Source organism: Schistocerca nitens, chromosome 12, assembly GCF_023898315.1.
Source record: "Schistocerca nitens isolate TAMUIC-IGC-003100 chromosome 12, iqSchNite1.1, whole genome shotgun sequence".
Lineage (NCBI taxonomy): Eukaryota > Metazoa > Arthropoda > Insecta > Orthoptera > Acrididae > Schistocerca > Schistocerca nitens.
The window spans coordinates 116,840,682-116,856,925 of NC_064625.1; the positions used below are offsets into that span (position 1 = coordinate 116,840,682).

General features: G+C 42.4%; 1 non-coding gene across 1 annotated transcript; it reads left to right on the forward strand.

Moving 5' to 3' along the window:
* Positions 1-5,184: 5,184 nt before the first annotated feature.
* Positions 5,185-5,259, forward strand: Trnat-ugu (transfer RNA threonine (anticodon UGU)). Its single transcript has one exon. It is a non-coding gene; the product is annotated as a tRNA-Thr (tRNA).
* Positions 5,260-16,244: the final 10,985 nt, after the last annotated feature.

Sequence of the window (16,244 nt, forward strand, 5' to 3'; positions counted from 1 at the left end):
CCATGTACAATTCACGCAAGAGATGATACTTCCCGCGTTCTGATTTCCCGATTTCGCATTGCTTTGCATGTACGTTGCAAAGACTAGAAATCTGTGCGCCTGAACATTTTACTAACGCTCTTACAATATTTGAGCTACGTTCGGAATGTGTTTTCCAATGTCGCGTTAGCTAGTCAGACGCAGTCGAACTGCAGGGAAAGCTGTAGCAACGGCTGTTAGTAGCAGAATAATCGCTACTTGATTGTTTCTGAATAACGCTCGCTACTTCTCTCTCTCCCCCCCTCTCCCCCCTCTGTCTCCCCTCTCCACGCCCTCCCCCCCCTCTCTCTCTCTCTCTCTCTCTCTCTCTCTCTCTCTCTCTCTCTCTCTCTCTCTGTGTGTGTGTGTGTGTGTGTGTGTGTGTGTGTGTGTGTGTGTGTGTGTGTGTGTGTCTCTCTCTCAGAGGGTGCGCTCCCACGACACACACACATACACACACACACACACACACACAGATAAGCAGCGTATTTGACCTAAAATGAGTTACAATTAATAGCATGCTTCTGTAGATTTATGCTGTAGTGGTTATCGAGGTTGCACAAAACGCCTTTAAATCAAAAATACGTAATACCTTCGTAAGAAATGGACTGGTATGCTAATTTTCTTTCTACACCTTTAAACCCTAGATAACTGAACCCTCGTAAAATTTGTGATTACAATAAGGTGTAAAACTGGACATTTTGTGCTAAATTTTGTGCGTAACATACCATTGACGATTTAATGATGGTAATTAACTAATACGTAATATACAAATTATGACTTCCTTTGAAGGAAATGTGGAGTATTAAACTTCACGAGATTTACTAGCAATGTAACATCCCCTCCCCCCCCCCCCCCCCCCCGGTCCATAGTGTTCTAGGCTTAAGTGATATACATAAATACTCTGCAAATCACACTTAAGTGCCTAATAGAGTTCATCGAACCACCTTAACAGTTTTCTATTATTCCACATTCGAACAGCGCACGGAAAAATGAACACCTACGTCTTTCTGGGCGAGCTCTGATTTTCCTTACTTATTATGATGGTCGTTTTCCCTGTGTACGTCGGCGACAATTACGTATTTTCGCATTCGAAGGAGAAAGAAGATTCGTAAGAAGATTCCTCCGCAACGAAAAGCGCCTTTGTTTTAGTGATATCCATCCTAAATCCTGTATCATTTCAGTGACGCTCGCTCCCCTATTTCGCGACAATACAAAACGTGCTGCCGTTCTCTGAACATTTTCGATGTCCTCTGTTAATCCTGTCTGGTAAGGATCCCACACCGCGCAGCAGTAGTCCAGAAGAGGACGGACAAGCGTAATGTACGCAGTCTTTCGTCCGCCTTCCCCACAACATTTTTTTGTGTCTTCCTTTCAATTTGTTTCCGTAATTGTACCTTCTAGGTTTTCTCTTGAATTTATGGCCTTTAGATTTGACTGATTCGTAATGTAACGGACATTTAACGAATAAGCCTCATAAAAGCGTTGCTTACAAAGTTGCTTATTGTTCTGAAGCAGGGTCAGGAGCTACACAAGTCACGCTGTGTGATGATATAACTAATAATTGAGAATCCATGGTGTATGGAAAAATGGTGGTGGTGGTGGTTAGTGTTTAACGTCCCGTCAACAACGAGATCATTAGAGACGGAGCTCATGCTCGGGTTAGGGAAGGATTGGGAAGGAAATCGGCCGTGCCCTTTCAAAGGAACCATCCCGGCATTTGCCTGAAGCGATTTAGGGAAACACGGAAAACCTAAAGCAGGATGGCTGGAGACGGGATTGAACCGTCGTCCTCCCGAATGCGAGTCCAGTGTGCTAACCACTGCGCCACCTCGCTCGGTGTATGGAAAAATGCGTGTGTTATATTTTGTCCGGTGACGTCACCGTCGACATTTTATTGCTGTGGCTTACTGAGGACCACCTGAAATAACTTAAGTCATCTGTCTTTTCTCCTTCCTTTCCAGTAGTTTTTCAATCATTACCTATGTTGCTCTCTGCTTTCTTCAGCACATGCTGCGCTGTCTCTCATCGGTTTTCCCTGGAAACCCCTGATATTTTCCACTTTCACTCTAAACTTTTTTCGTTTTGGTATTTCTTCCCACGCTATTTCTATTTCCCCTCAGGACTGGTGCAACTTCTTTGATCCACATCATTGACGTTCTTGGGTTTCTATCAAAATATTAAAATATTCTTGTTGTTCTTGTTCTCATCCAACCTTTCTAGGCGTCAGTAGAATACAACTCCTACCAATCCATTGCGTCTAACATTCGTTCTATTTTTTCATGAAGTTCTTAAATTCAGTTCTTAATTTTGGTCTCAAGTTTTCCTGATTATTTTTCTTTTCACATTTTCTGTTTCACCCAACTGTTCGCCTGTATTTCACGAAAGACAGTGTGAAATATAAAGGCATTCTGGGGTAATGAAAGTATTGCATAACCGGAGTTTAAGATTTATGACTAAGGAATTCTTGTCATACATTATTTTTGTTAATTGGAATGCCACTTCCCCATTTCCTCCTTTCTTGCTAAATTAGCTTCTTTGTGCAAACAATTTCACCTACATATTTAAAACGTGTAGCCTTTTTTATTTACATATAATCAGCTTACATATATTTCGGTGCCTCCATCTCATCTGTCATACTTCGTTATTTCAAAAGACATACGTAGGCTTGCTGTAGAAAATTTCTTGGAGATCTATCTGCATTTTTTGCATCTTCCATAGTTTCAGCTAAGATATTGTAACTGCACACGGGTTGACAACGGCACTGTTCAAACTTGATGACTGGTGCTAAGTATTCGTGTGTACATTATTTGGGTGAGTTACCACATTCGTTGGTTCAAATCGCTCTGAGCACTATGGGGCTTAACATATGAGGTCATCAGTCGCCTAGAACTTAGAACTACTTAAACATAACTAACCTAAGGACATCACACACATCCAGCGGTCGCACAGTTCCAGACTGTAGCGCCTAGAACCGCTCGGCCACCCCGGCCGGCCATTCGTTGGTGGAGTGGGACTAGCTCAGTATTAGTAACTCAGTCTTTCCTTAAATTGTATTTGTTGTTGTTGTTTGCTGCAAGTTCGTGAAAACGTGTGTTCCTAAGTAATGGACATCTTAATGGACCGAAGGGGTTGATTTAAAAGCTTTATGGAGGTTTTATCATTGCTAGTACTGATTCATGAAATAGCCTGTTCGCTTGGAAGAGGAATATGTTACTTATGACATACTCGATTATAAATAATTTTACTGAGCAAATTACTTAGTACACACAGCTCTCCCAATAGGCTACACCAAGGCATTCTTCTATCTACACAACAAATGCAGTAATTCGTATACATTCCTTTGGACTAGGAAAATTTGAGCTTGGATTGACCAGTTAGCGTAAAAAACGACGTCCAAAGTATAAATGTTTTGTTAATTTTTGCATCACTTTTGCCTTGCAAAGTTGTCATTGCGATATTTTTAGGCACTTCAGCACTTCTGATGGATGCCGTCCTCAGATCCACCAAGATCTTGTTTTTGCATGCGCTCGTATTTCATGAGTATGTCCGGCGTAGATCCATTACAGATTCTGAGCTGCGTGCATTTTTCAAAGTTGCCGTGAACAGTTGACAAAGCCTTTATTAATATTAGTGAAAATTTTATTAACAATGCTTTTCTATTCTCTATGGTTTCCGAAATTACGGCTGTATGAAGCTCTCAGAGAAAAGCGCGCCTGTTAGTTTTTGTCTTAGTGTCAATGTATGTTCAATACTTGAGTTTAGAAAGAGCCACCGACAACCATAGAGCGTTCTGTAGCTCGTGTAGAGTGTAGACTGGCGCGTTGTTGCTAATCGGAACTGGTATCTACACCATTCTGTGAGATGTGGAGATACACACTGTAATTGGAAAGGCTCTGGTCAGTGTTATGCGGTCTCTATCCTAGCTTTCAAATAATAATTTGGAAAGGAGAAAAAGCGAGATGACGATGAGCGCTTATGTGGCACACTCAAAAAGCTGAGTTTCGAATAGCTGTGTCTACGAAACGACTCACAACGAAGCATGTAAGAATTTTTTATTTATAGACACAATGTTCATGATACAGTCATTACCGGTTTCGGCCATACAATGACTATCTTCAGATGCTGAAGGCGGCATACACTGAACACAGGTTCATGCGTTGTCATGAGTTTATTTATAGAAACACAACATTTTTACAAGAGAATCAATAGACAAAATGTCGTTTTTTTCCAAAAACGATGTGTCAATCTTCGGCTGCAAAGTTTTCCCTCAGTAATAGTGCTTGCATGAAGTGTTCTACTAGGACGTGAGACACCCTGCCGTTACAGGCACCAAGGCACAGTGTGTTAGTCGTGGCAGAATACTTAACTTGCCGGAGTTACAAATCAGAAGTAGTGAAGAATGTATATCACTAAGCGATCAACCCGGGACACGGAACAAAAACGCAGTTACAAATTGCCTGTCTAGAGGCATCCACGGCAACAAAAATTCCATTGAAATGATAATTAAATGGACACCCTAGCTGCAAACAGGCGTTAATGTACTTCATTGGGGACATGTTGAAAATGTGTGCCCCGACCGGGACTCGAACCCGGGATCTCCTGCTTACATGGCAGACGCTCTATTTCTGAGCCACCGCGGGCACAGAGGATAGTGCGTCTGCAGGGACTTATCCCTTGCACGCTCCCCGTGAGATCCACATTCCCAACATGTCCACAACACTACATTCGTAGTGCGCCTAATAGATGTTTGCCCATCATACTCATTACTCGTGGCAGATTAATCTACCAAGTCCCGTACGAGTTCGGGCATAGCGCGTGCGTTCGCACAGGAAGGTCAATGGCCGGAAAGCCATATTTTAACTATATATGACGGTAGTATCTGTTCCCGAAAGAACAGTTACCGTGGATGACCATGCAGCTTTGCTAGAAATGATAATTAAATGGACACCCTTGCTGCAAACAGCCATTGACCTTCCTGTGCGAACGCACGCGCTATGCCCGAACTCGTACGGGACTTGGTAGATTAATCTGCAACGAGTAATGAGTATGATGGGCAAACATCTATTAGGCGCACTACGAATGTAGTGTTGTGGACATGTTGGGAATGTGGATCTCACGGGGAGCGTGCAAGGGATAAGTCCCTGCAGACGCACTATCCTCAGTGCCCGCGGTGGCTCAGATGGATAGAGCGTCTGCCATGTAAGCAGGAGATCCCGGGTTCGAGTCCCGGTCGGGGCACACATTTTCAACATGTCCCCAATGAAGTACATCAACGCCTGTTTGCAGCTAGGGTGTCCATTTAATTATCATTTCATTTCTTGCAAAGCTGCATGGTCATCCACGGTAACTGTTCTTTCGGGAACTGATACTACCGTCATATATAGTTAAAAATTACATTTCCGATATTTCACATAAATGGCGACTTAATTTGAAAACGAAAAATGCTTCATAATTCACTCATTGAGAGGCATAAGCTTATGTGAAAGGCTTAACATACTAAGACATGTGTTACAGTTACAAACTGTGTGTATGTGTTGAGGCAGTGTAACTCAATGCGCACAAATTCCGCAGACTATAATCATCCGGTATTTGACAATGAGATCAATCAGTGACCTGCAGCAAATTTGAAACATAATTTCAAACTTTCCTAAACTTCCTCCATTAAATGCTTAGCGACAAAGCTTCAAACGTTAAAAGTACAGAAAAACATATTTTATAAATTTATTAGTGGATTTTGGGCATCTTCCATACAGCCAGGCCCAGAAGCAGAAAAAAATAATTATGTTACAGTTATTTGGTTCAAATGGCTCTGAGCACTATGGGACTTAACATCTGTGGTCACCAGTCCCCTAGAACTCAGAACTACTTAAACCTAACTAATCTAAGAACATCACACACATCCATGCCCGAAGCAGGATTCGAACCTGCGACCGTAGCGGTCAGGCGGTTCCAGACTGAAGCGCCTAGAACCGCACGGCCACACCGGCCGGCTACAGCTACTTAAAATGAACCTAATCCAGTGACCTAAACAAATTAACATACTGTGTTATATTGTAAACAATCTTTTTTCGTAGTTTCTTATTTGACCCACTGTTATAAAATCGCACGGGCTCACACGCATTCATGATTTCTGTTGCTAGAAGACTGTGTGTTTGACGGTCGGGCGTTCTGAGGGCGACAGATTCTGTATTTCTTTCGTAGTTTCCTGACACCTGTTTCACCTGAAGAAAAAATGAGGATATGATCATATCGAAGCGGTAGAGATGTTGCCTGAATCTCTCGTGATTGAAAGGAAGTCGTGGCATTGTCACTATTAACTTTGTGTATTTGGCACCAAAGACGTGATGGGATATTAGGCATCACTGCAGTATAGTGTCTTCCTTTAATTTCATAAGATTGTTGGAGAGTCTCATACCACGAAGCCCTGGTTAGAGTCCTTATGGTGCGAAGATCGTCAGGGCGCACTTCATCCAGTGACCCAACATATACATATTCCTTCTCATTTCCCTTTATTCCGTTATCAACCTTCACCCAGTACGGGATGGTTGTCTAATTTAGGAGTGAAAAACTCCTGAACTCCTTTTCGTGATACTCCTGTCTGTGGCCGCCTGTATGTTATTTTGCTAGAAGTTCGTCTTGATGCAGCTTGATACACGTGAAGTAGCATGTGGTACAAAAGTGGAGTGACGTATAAGCGACATATGGTACAGTATGCATCAGTCGCGTGGGAGACTCCGTCAATTGTACTGAACTTCTAATCGGTCGGCACGTTCGGGTGCTAGGCGCCATAACGCCTAACTTCTCTTATTGTTTATATACTTCTCATTGTCATCAACCCAGTTTATAGTGTGACAATCTCTCATGGTTACCCTATGAGTCTATAGTTTTTGTTTATTAAATTTCAGGAGTTTTGAGTAACATGTTGTTGTTGTTGTTGTTGTGGTTGTGGTTGTGGTGTCACCGCCAGACACCACACTTGCTAGGTGGTAGCCTTTAAATCGGCCGCGGTCCGTTCGTATACGTCGGACCCGCGTGTCGCCACTATCAGTGATTGCAGACCGAGCGCCACCACACGGCAGGTCTAGAGAGACGTCCTAGCACCCGCCCCAGTTGTACAGCCGACTTTGCTAGCGATGGTTCACTGACAAATTACGCTTTCATTTGCCGAGACGATAGTTAGCATAGCCTTCAGCTACGTCATTTGCTACGACCTAGCAAGGCGCCATTATCAATTGCTATTTATCTTGTGATGATTGTACCGTCAGAACTATGTTCACCAATTATGGATTAAAGTTAAGTATTCCAGCAGTATGTACCTTTTTTGCTAGTCTTAGTTCCTTGTCATTTTCCAGACCTCACGCCATCCTGCGTGAGCTTAAACGCGTGCCCTTCGGCCTCCCGTCCTCGTGGATCGGCTGTCTTGCCAGTCCACAAAAGTGGTCTTCAGTCCTGAGACTGGTTTGATGCAGCTCTCCATGCTACTCTATCCTGTGCAAGCTTCTTCATCTCCCAGTACCTACTGCAACCTACATCCTTCTGAATCTGCTTAGTGTATTCATCTCTTGGTCTCCCTCTACGATTTTTACCCTCCACGCTGCCCTCCAATACTAAATTGGTGATCCCTCGATGTCTCAGAACATGTCATACCAACCGATCCCTTCTTCTAGTCAAGTTGTGCCACAAGCTCCTCTTCTCCCCAATCCTATTCAATACCTCCTCATTAGTTATGTGATCAACCCATCTAATCTTCAGCATTCTTCTGTAGCACCACATTTCGAAAGCTTCTATTCTCTTCTTGTCTAAGCTATTTATCGTCCACGTTTCACTTCCATGCATGACTACACTCCATACAAATACTTTGAGAAACGACTTCCTGACACTTAAATCAATACTCGATGTTAACAAATTTCTCTTCTTCAGAAACGCTTTCCTTGCCATTGCCAGTCTACATTTTATATCCTCTCTACTTCGGCCATCATCAGTTATTTTGCCCCCCAAATAGCAAAACTCCTTTACTACTTTAAGTGTGTCATTTCCTAATCTAATTCCCTCAGCATCACCCGACTTAATTCAACTACATTCCATTATCCTCGTTTTGCTTTTGTTGATGTTCATCTTATACCCTCCTTTCAAGACCTGTCCATTCCGTTCAACTGCTGTTCCAAGTCCTTTGCTGTCTCTGACAGAATTACAATGTCATCGGCGAACCTCAAAGTTTTTATTTCTTCTCCATGGATTTCAGTACCTACTCCGAATTTTTCTTTTGTTTCCTTTACTGCTTGCTCAGTATACAGATTGAATCACATCGGGGATAGGCTACAACCCTGTCTCACTCCCTTCCCAACTACTGCTTCCCCTTCATAAGACTAACGCAATTGCAACCGAAGGGCTTCAGACTCCTTCGGGTCTCTTTGGCGCGCCTGGGAGACAAAGTACTTCGGTTGCGCTAGTCAAACTGTTTCGGGAGGGTCGAGCACGTATCTCGGTGTCGTGCGTTACTTAGGCGTGAATATGTAATACTCTGTCTAGTGTGTACCGGAGAACCGTATATGTGTATGATATTTCGGAAGTTGGATAGATAAGTTACCATACAACAAAGAAAGCTATGTCGAGTGTTGTAAAAGACAGTGTAAATCTGTGAATATTCGAATAATAACCAAACGGGGTACATTAATGAGACGTTTCACCTACCATCATTGTCAGTAGTACAGATGTTGCCCTCTGTGGATACAGAGACTAACCTGGGCAAGTGGCAGGTTCGAACTGTAATCCCACGACCAACGAGCTGTCTTCTGCGCTGGGGACACAGCTTTAGAACACGACAGGGTGGCGGAAAGAACGGCCAGAGACTCCTATTCAATCTCTACAGTTTTCAGATCTGTATTTCAAAGGGACACAGAATTTATATTTTGTAATACGATATACTGGATACTGGTATTGTGGACATCGTAGCAATTGAAAGCATCTGTACTGAGTCTGAATCTGATAAAAGTACTGTCGTATGTCCTTGCGCTCGTTTTGCACGTTAACTCCCTCTAAAATCGGTGTAAGTTCTGCGCAGTGAGTGTGGACAAAATTTGAATTTGCCTCATCAGTTAGTCTCGCCATCTACGAATGCACAAAAACAAACAGCACATAACCATGAAACACACACACATACAAACACAACTCATCACACAACAAATCAGCAGACAGTAAGCAACAAATGGCACATAATGACTTACAACAACAAAGTCACACACAGGGTGGGTAATATACTAAAGAAACAAGGGCTCAACATAGCATACAGAACCAACAACACAATGCAGAGCAGACTCTGAAGAATTACCACCAACACTGACAAATACAGCCAGTGTGGCACCTACCAACTTACTTGCAACTGCTGTCAATCTGTATATGTGGGCCAAACATGCAGGACCTCCAGAACCAGATATAATGAACACCTCAGAGCACTGAAAAGCAATAGCACACACTCATCATTCGCAGACCACCTGGTAGCACACAACCACCACCCAACAACCATTGAAACTGACCTTCACGTCCTAAAAACTAGCAGCAGCCTATACCAAAAATTAACCATAGAAGAAAACTACCACATCCAAAAATCAATAGCCCAAGGAAAGAAAGTACTCAATGAATACACATCACTGTGCAACAAAACTCTCTTCGCCACAATAGAAGAACTATACAAGTAAAACACACACACACACACACACACACACTCTCTCTCTCTCTCTCTCTCTCTCTCTCTCTCTCTCTCTCTCTCTGCCCCAGTACTCATCACACACACGCAAACCCACATAAACCACACACCACTAACACCAGATACAATTCAAACTCGCGCGCCTCACCCTGCAGAACACGCTACGAAACAAATGAACGCCACACAGCCACAACAACACGTAATGGCAGCGAAAACTCCGCCTATGTTTTGAGTAATCGAAAAACTGCATTGCCACGCGAACACAGGCAAAGAAGTAAGCCTATTTATTTCGCCAACAAAACAGGAAAACGTACCACAACTTCAAAACTGTAAGTTACAGAAAGAAATCGTGATGCAGTCTTATTTCCGTTCGTAAATACATAACAAATAGAAAATAAATTACGTTTTACTGTTTGCAGATGACATGTTGTATATTGTGTAGCATAACAGCTACCAAAACAAGAGGACAATAACATAATGTAACGTATGTTACTTTTCGCCAATTAAGTTACGAATGCAACTTTTACATAATGTTGTAAACGACGCAAATGTTAATATGTTAACAACAAATTTACAGTTAAAAATAAAAATAGAACCCACTTATGATAGCATAAAAGTGCTGAAACATGTATGGGTGAAACAAAAGAAAAAACGTGTCTTGCATAAAGCGGAACTTCTCATCCCATCTTCTTAGCCTGTTTTTTGTCACTGCAGTACCACTTTCAGCATATTTTGTACAGGCGTGAAGTTTCCATTATAATGGGTGTAAATTTTAAGTTGACAAACCAGACTAACTCGAAAAACAAGCTTCACACGAAAAAATGTGTAGGATCCAAAGTTGATTATTTTCGAGCCCAACACACCAGCCCCCTCGGGGTGGGGTGGGAGGCAACTTTAAAATTTCAAATGAGAACCCCCATTTTTTTAATTGCAGATTCAGATTATACATAAACTACGTACATTTTTTCTTAAACATTTGTTTTTATTCTTGGTAGTTGGCGCTGTAATTCAAGAAAGTCCATGTTGTTATTTTTGCGTGGAAAATTGTTACGGATAAATAAAAAAGTTCACTCGTTAGTAAGTAGTATGTTTGGTTAGTGTTGTGGCTTGGCAAGACAGCCAAGCCACTATGAGGAAGCCGAAAGGCACGCGTTTAAGCTCACGCAGGCTGGCGTGAGGTCTGGAACAGGACACGGAAATGAGAACGTAGAAAAACGTACGTAGCTTCTGGAATACTTAACTTTAATCCATAATTGGTGAACATCGCTCTTGACGATACATGCATCACAAGATAAATAGCAATTGATACTGGCGCCTTGCTAGGTCGTAGCAAATGACGTAGCTGAAGGCTATGCTAACTATCGTCTCGGCAAATGAGAGCGTATTTTGTCTGTGAACCAAGCTAGCAAAGTCGGCTGTACAACTGGGGCGAGTGCTAGGAAGTCTCTCTAGATCTGCCGTGTGGCGGCGCTCGGTCTGCAATCACTGATAGTGGCGACACGCGGGTCCGACGTATACGAACGGACCGCGGCCGATTTAAAGGCTACCACGTAGCAAGTGTGGTGTCTGGCGGTGACACCACAGTTAGTTAGTTAGCTAGTCAGATGACTTGTTTGATATTTAAAAGTTTAAAAGTCGTGACCACAAAACAAAACTTTTCCGAATCTGCGTAAGAAATTAATACAGTATTTGGGTCAACAACTGCAAAACTGTAATTCCTCTCTCTCAAACACCACCCTGTCGAGTGAGAGGGAGAATTTTAGTTTTAGCGAATCAAAAGTTACGAAGTAAATAAGTATTTATTATTTATCCGTAACCATTTTCCACACAAAAATGAGAACATGGTGGTTCTTGAATTACAGCGCCTACTACCGAGAATCAGAACAAATGCTTAGGACAAAATGTACGTAGTTTTTTATGTAGAATCTGATTATGCAATAAAAAAATGGGGGTTCCCATTTGAAAACTGAAAGTTCTCTTCCACCCCACCCCCAGGGGTCTGGGGTGGCGGGCTAATTGTAGCACCAGCAGATGTCCCCCTCGAAAATATTCAACTTTGGATTCCACACTCTGGAACGGCGCGACTGCTACGGTCGCAGGTTCGAATCCTGCCTCGGGCATGGATGTTTGTGATGTCCTTAGGTTAGTTAGGTTTAAGTAGTTCTAAGTTCTTGGGGACTGATGACCACAGCAGTTAAGTCCCACAGTGCTCAGAGCCATTTGAACCATTTGATTCTACACATCTTTCCGTTAGAAGCTTATTTTTCGATTTATTTTGGTTTGTCAACTTAAAATTTACATCCAGTATTGACAGCACGTCTTCAAGTTTTATTGGTGCAGCTGTGCTAATCGTAAACATTGCTTGATCCCTTCAGAACTCTTGGGATCTCCCTAGAACACTTACCGTATGTGCACTATGTCGGTTAAAACTACATTTATGCCTCAGGGCGGAAATTACTAGCATATTTCACGTGCGTAAGTTCCTAACTTCGAACCTCTAGATATCGGTAAACGAATAACGATATCGAGAAAAGTTTCGAAATTTCTCGAGAATATTATCTCAGAAACACGCGGTACAAATTTCGACGATCTGCCATGAACAGAAATTCTAGAAATGGCCATCCCCGCAGTTGGTGCTTTTGGTACCCGATAATCGTGGTTTTTCGGGGTTTTCTCAGGAACCGCGCATGAACCTGACATGATTTTATAAGCTGCCTAAGGCCCACCCTTGACCAGTCCTAATGCCAAAGAACCGACCAATGTTCTCAGTTCGCGTGGGCTGGAGGAAGTGTGTAAAGTTCACACTTTACTGTAGAATAGCTACAATATGTCCGTTCTTCCAATAGGTATACAAACAATCACTAAGCCCAGGGCAACCTTGACTCCTTATCTCTGTGGTAAATAGAACCCGAGATCTGAAACTCCCGTAAAGTGACACTTTCCTGCCCGGCTGTTTGGAACATACTGGTGGAGTGCACTTTGGGGCACGGCCCCATGAATCACCCGCATACTGCAGCACTACAAACCGCGGAGCCTACAAAATCTTCACAAAAATGAATAGAGGGTAGGGATGAGGGTTATCGCTGAAATAGCCAGTTTGCGGTTATATAGGTGTTTTCCACGCCAGTTTAACCTGTCTGTTAAAACCGATCAAAATAACTTTTTTTAAAATAATCGATTTTCGGTAAACGTAGAAATCGAGAAAAAGATCGAAAAATGTTGACACTCTGTTTCAAGATACAGAGAATGAAAATAATGAATGTGAAAATGCAGGAAAACTTAGCATGTTCACCGTTCACTACTTTTCTCTAAAAAAAGTCGTTGAATATTATAAAAAATAACCAGTAGTCTACTATTGATTCAAAATTGTTGAGACTTTGTTCAAAATATACTACTATTTGGGCATTATGAATAGTAAACAGGGTGAAAACAGGCTGAAGAACTCCGTTTTTAGAGGCTTCAAGCAGACAGAAGCATATTATGTAGACACAGGCACCAGATCGGCTGCTATATATTTTTATTGTATACTATGCGTGAATTGCTGTTAATTTTTTAATTTATTACTGTTATTATTGTCTTCCTCCTGTTATTTCATACAAACGACAAATATTTGATCTATTAAAGCCAAATGAAGCATTGCACTTCATTGCGATGTCATTTCGTAAAAATAAGTCCCCACTTCAGTTTATGCCTTCCTGCAGTACTACGGACGTCTGTGACGATAGCAAGACCATGTGTACAAGTTCCGTACCCAGCTCTTACTTGCGCAGCTTAAGCCACGAAACACGGAAGCAGGGAAATCATTGTCTTATGCCACGTGTCTGTTGTTTATTTGTCGGCATGTTTATTAAAACAGCACTGATCGCTTATCCTGTCTTCAATAATAATGGAATATTTCAAACCAGTGCAAATTTTACGAATAAAATTTCTTCTTTTTTAAAAAAGTTATATTTAAAAACGGAAAAGTTTAAAGCTGCTGTTAAGACTGATATTCTCGTTTTTTTTTCGGTTATTAGTAAAAATTAAAAAAGTGTCTGTCATAACTGAGACAAAAGTATCTCGATATACCGGTTATTCAGCAACAATATTAGAAATTGAGTCCGCCTTGTTGCAAAGCACCTTGTTATTCGTTTATTTCTTTATTTTCCCAAAATTGTTTGGGCGACAAATATCTCCATCAGTGGTTTTTTTAATCTAAAACATGCAGAAAATAGCATGGTTATACAAACACAGTGGCATGTTACTACATTTTTACGTACCATCCAACGAACGTGAGTACACGAATAGCTAAGTAACAGCTCAGTAGACACCAAATAACTGGATTCCACAACACTGTCGCAACCCCAAGTGTATACTGCTGACATACGAAGTTCACCTTTTAGTATTTTCTTTACTAACAGCCGCTCACACAGTTGCAGACATGTTCGCTGAGTAAAAACAAAAAAAAAAAAAAAAAAAAAAAAGCGCACAGAAAATATATCGCAAACAGCGACAATAATTCTCAAAACAACGCTGTAACATACAATAAATAAGGTAGTATGAAAGTACCCATAGAAAACTTCCAAAAAACTATTAGTAAATATGTAATAATGTACCACTGTGTTTGTATAACCCCCGGGTTCCCGGGTTCGATTCCCGGCGGGGTCAGGGATTTTCTCTGCCTCGTGATGACTGGGTGTTGTGTGATGTCCTTAGGTTAGTTAGGTTTAAGTAGTTCTAAGTTCTAGGGGACTGATGACCTGAGATGTTAAGTCCCATAGTGCTCAGAGCCATTTGGACCATTTGTTTGTATAACCATGCTATTTTTTGCATGTTTTAGATGAATAAACCCATTGGCGATGGTTATATTTGTCGCCGAAACTAGTTTGGGAAAATAAAGAAATAAATGAATAACGAGGTGTTTCCCATCAACGCAGACTCGATTTATGTTATTGTTGCTTTTATATGCAGACACGGTCCAAATGGAAGAGTTTCAAGATAAAACTACCGATTACTCAGAATTTAGTACTAGTATCGGGTTTAACCGGTCGCTTTTCCGTCTCTGAGTGAAGTGGGTGCTTGATGTCGCTTAGTAAACAGTGATGCATTTGGATACAACTTGCGTCTGCATCTGAGCTCTCAAGATACAGCTGCTGTACAGCAAGCGTTACTGAACGCCATCCGGCGCCGACGCAGCTGACATTGGGCAGACCGCCGGGGAAAACAGAAGCCCAGGCTGACATTGGCCTTACGGCCCGGCTGTCGGAGAAGGGCGCGCTGTGGACGTTGTTGCACTAAAACCCCGCGCAGCCGCAAGCGGCCGACTTGCCGCCAATGGCGGCGGCAAAACCGGCCCAGCTGTTATTCGCCGCCCCCCTGCGATTCTGCCCGCGCGGCGTCCGCTGCAATCAAAACTTGGCCACTCGGCGGACCTCTGCCACCGCCAGCCAATTACTGCTCCAGTCGGGCGATCCCGGCACCGGCTGACAACTATTCCAGAAATCGCCTCCAGTCCGCACTTCCGCCGCGCTGGAACCGACCAATTTTCTGGAACTCTGCCATCGGAAGAGTCGGCTGCATAGAGTAGCCCCACACGTGGCGCCTCTCCGGTGTAGCGTCTATAATGCAAAACCACAGGATCATCTGAGGTCGTACACGTGGTATTCAGACCGGCGGGAGTCGAGTTTTAACTCGCATGATGCGATTGGCGAATGTATGTTATTAGCAACTAGATTTCCGGATTATTTGAAAGCGCTACCCTGTACTCACAAGGGAACCTCCCCATCGCACCCCCCTCAGATTTAGTTATAACTTGGCACAGTGGATAGGCCTTGATAAACTGAACACAGATCAATTGAGAAAACAGGAAGAAGTTGTGTAGAACTGTGAAAAAATAAGCAAAATATACAAACTGAGTAGTCCATGGGCCACATAAGCAACATAATGGACAAAGTGAGCTTAGGAGTGCCGTGGTCCCGTGGTAGCGTGAGCAGCTGCTGAACGAGAGGTCCTTGGTTCAAGTCTTCCTTCGACTGAAAATTTTACTTTCTTTATTTTTGCATAGTTATTATCTGTCCATTCGTTCATTGACATCTCTGTTCACTGTAATAAGTTTAGTGTCTGTGTTTTGCGACCACATCGCAAAACCGTGTGATTAGTAGACGAAAGGACGTGCCTCTCCAATGGGAACAGAAAACATTTGATCGCAAGGTCATAGGTCAACCGATTCCTCCACAGGAAAACACATCTGATATATTCTATACGACACTGGTGACGGCATGTGCGTCACATGACAGGAATATGTTGTCGACCCATCTAACTTGTACACTTGGCGAATGGGTAAAAAGATTCATCTACCTTGCCCGATTTAGATTTTCTTGTGGATGTGATAATCACTCCCAAAAAAGTGATGAAAACATAAGAGTTTGTCCCATAAACTGAAAGTAAAAAATTAAACTTTTCACTCGATGGAAGATTTGAACCAAGGACCTTTCGTTCCGCAGCTGCTCACGTTACCACGAGACCACGGCGCTCCTGCGTT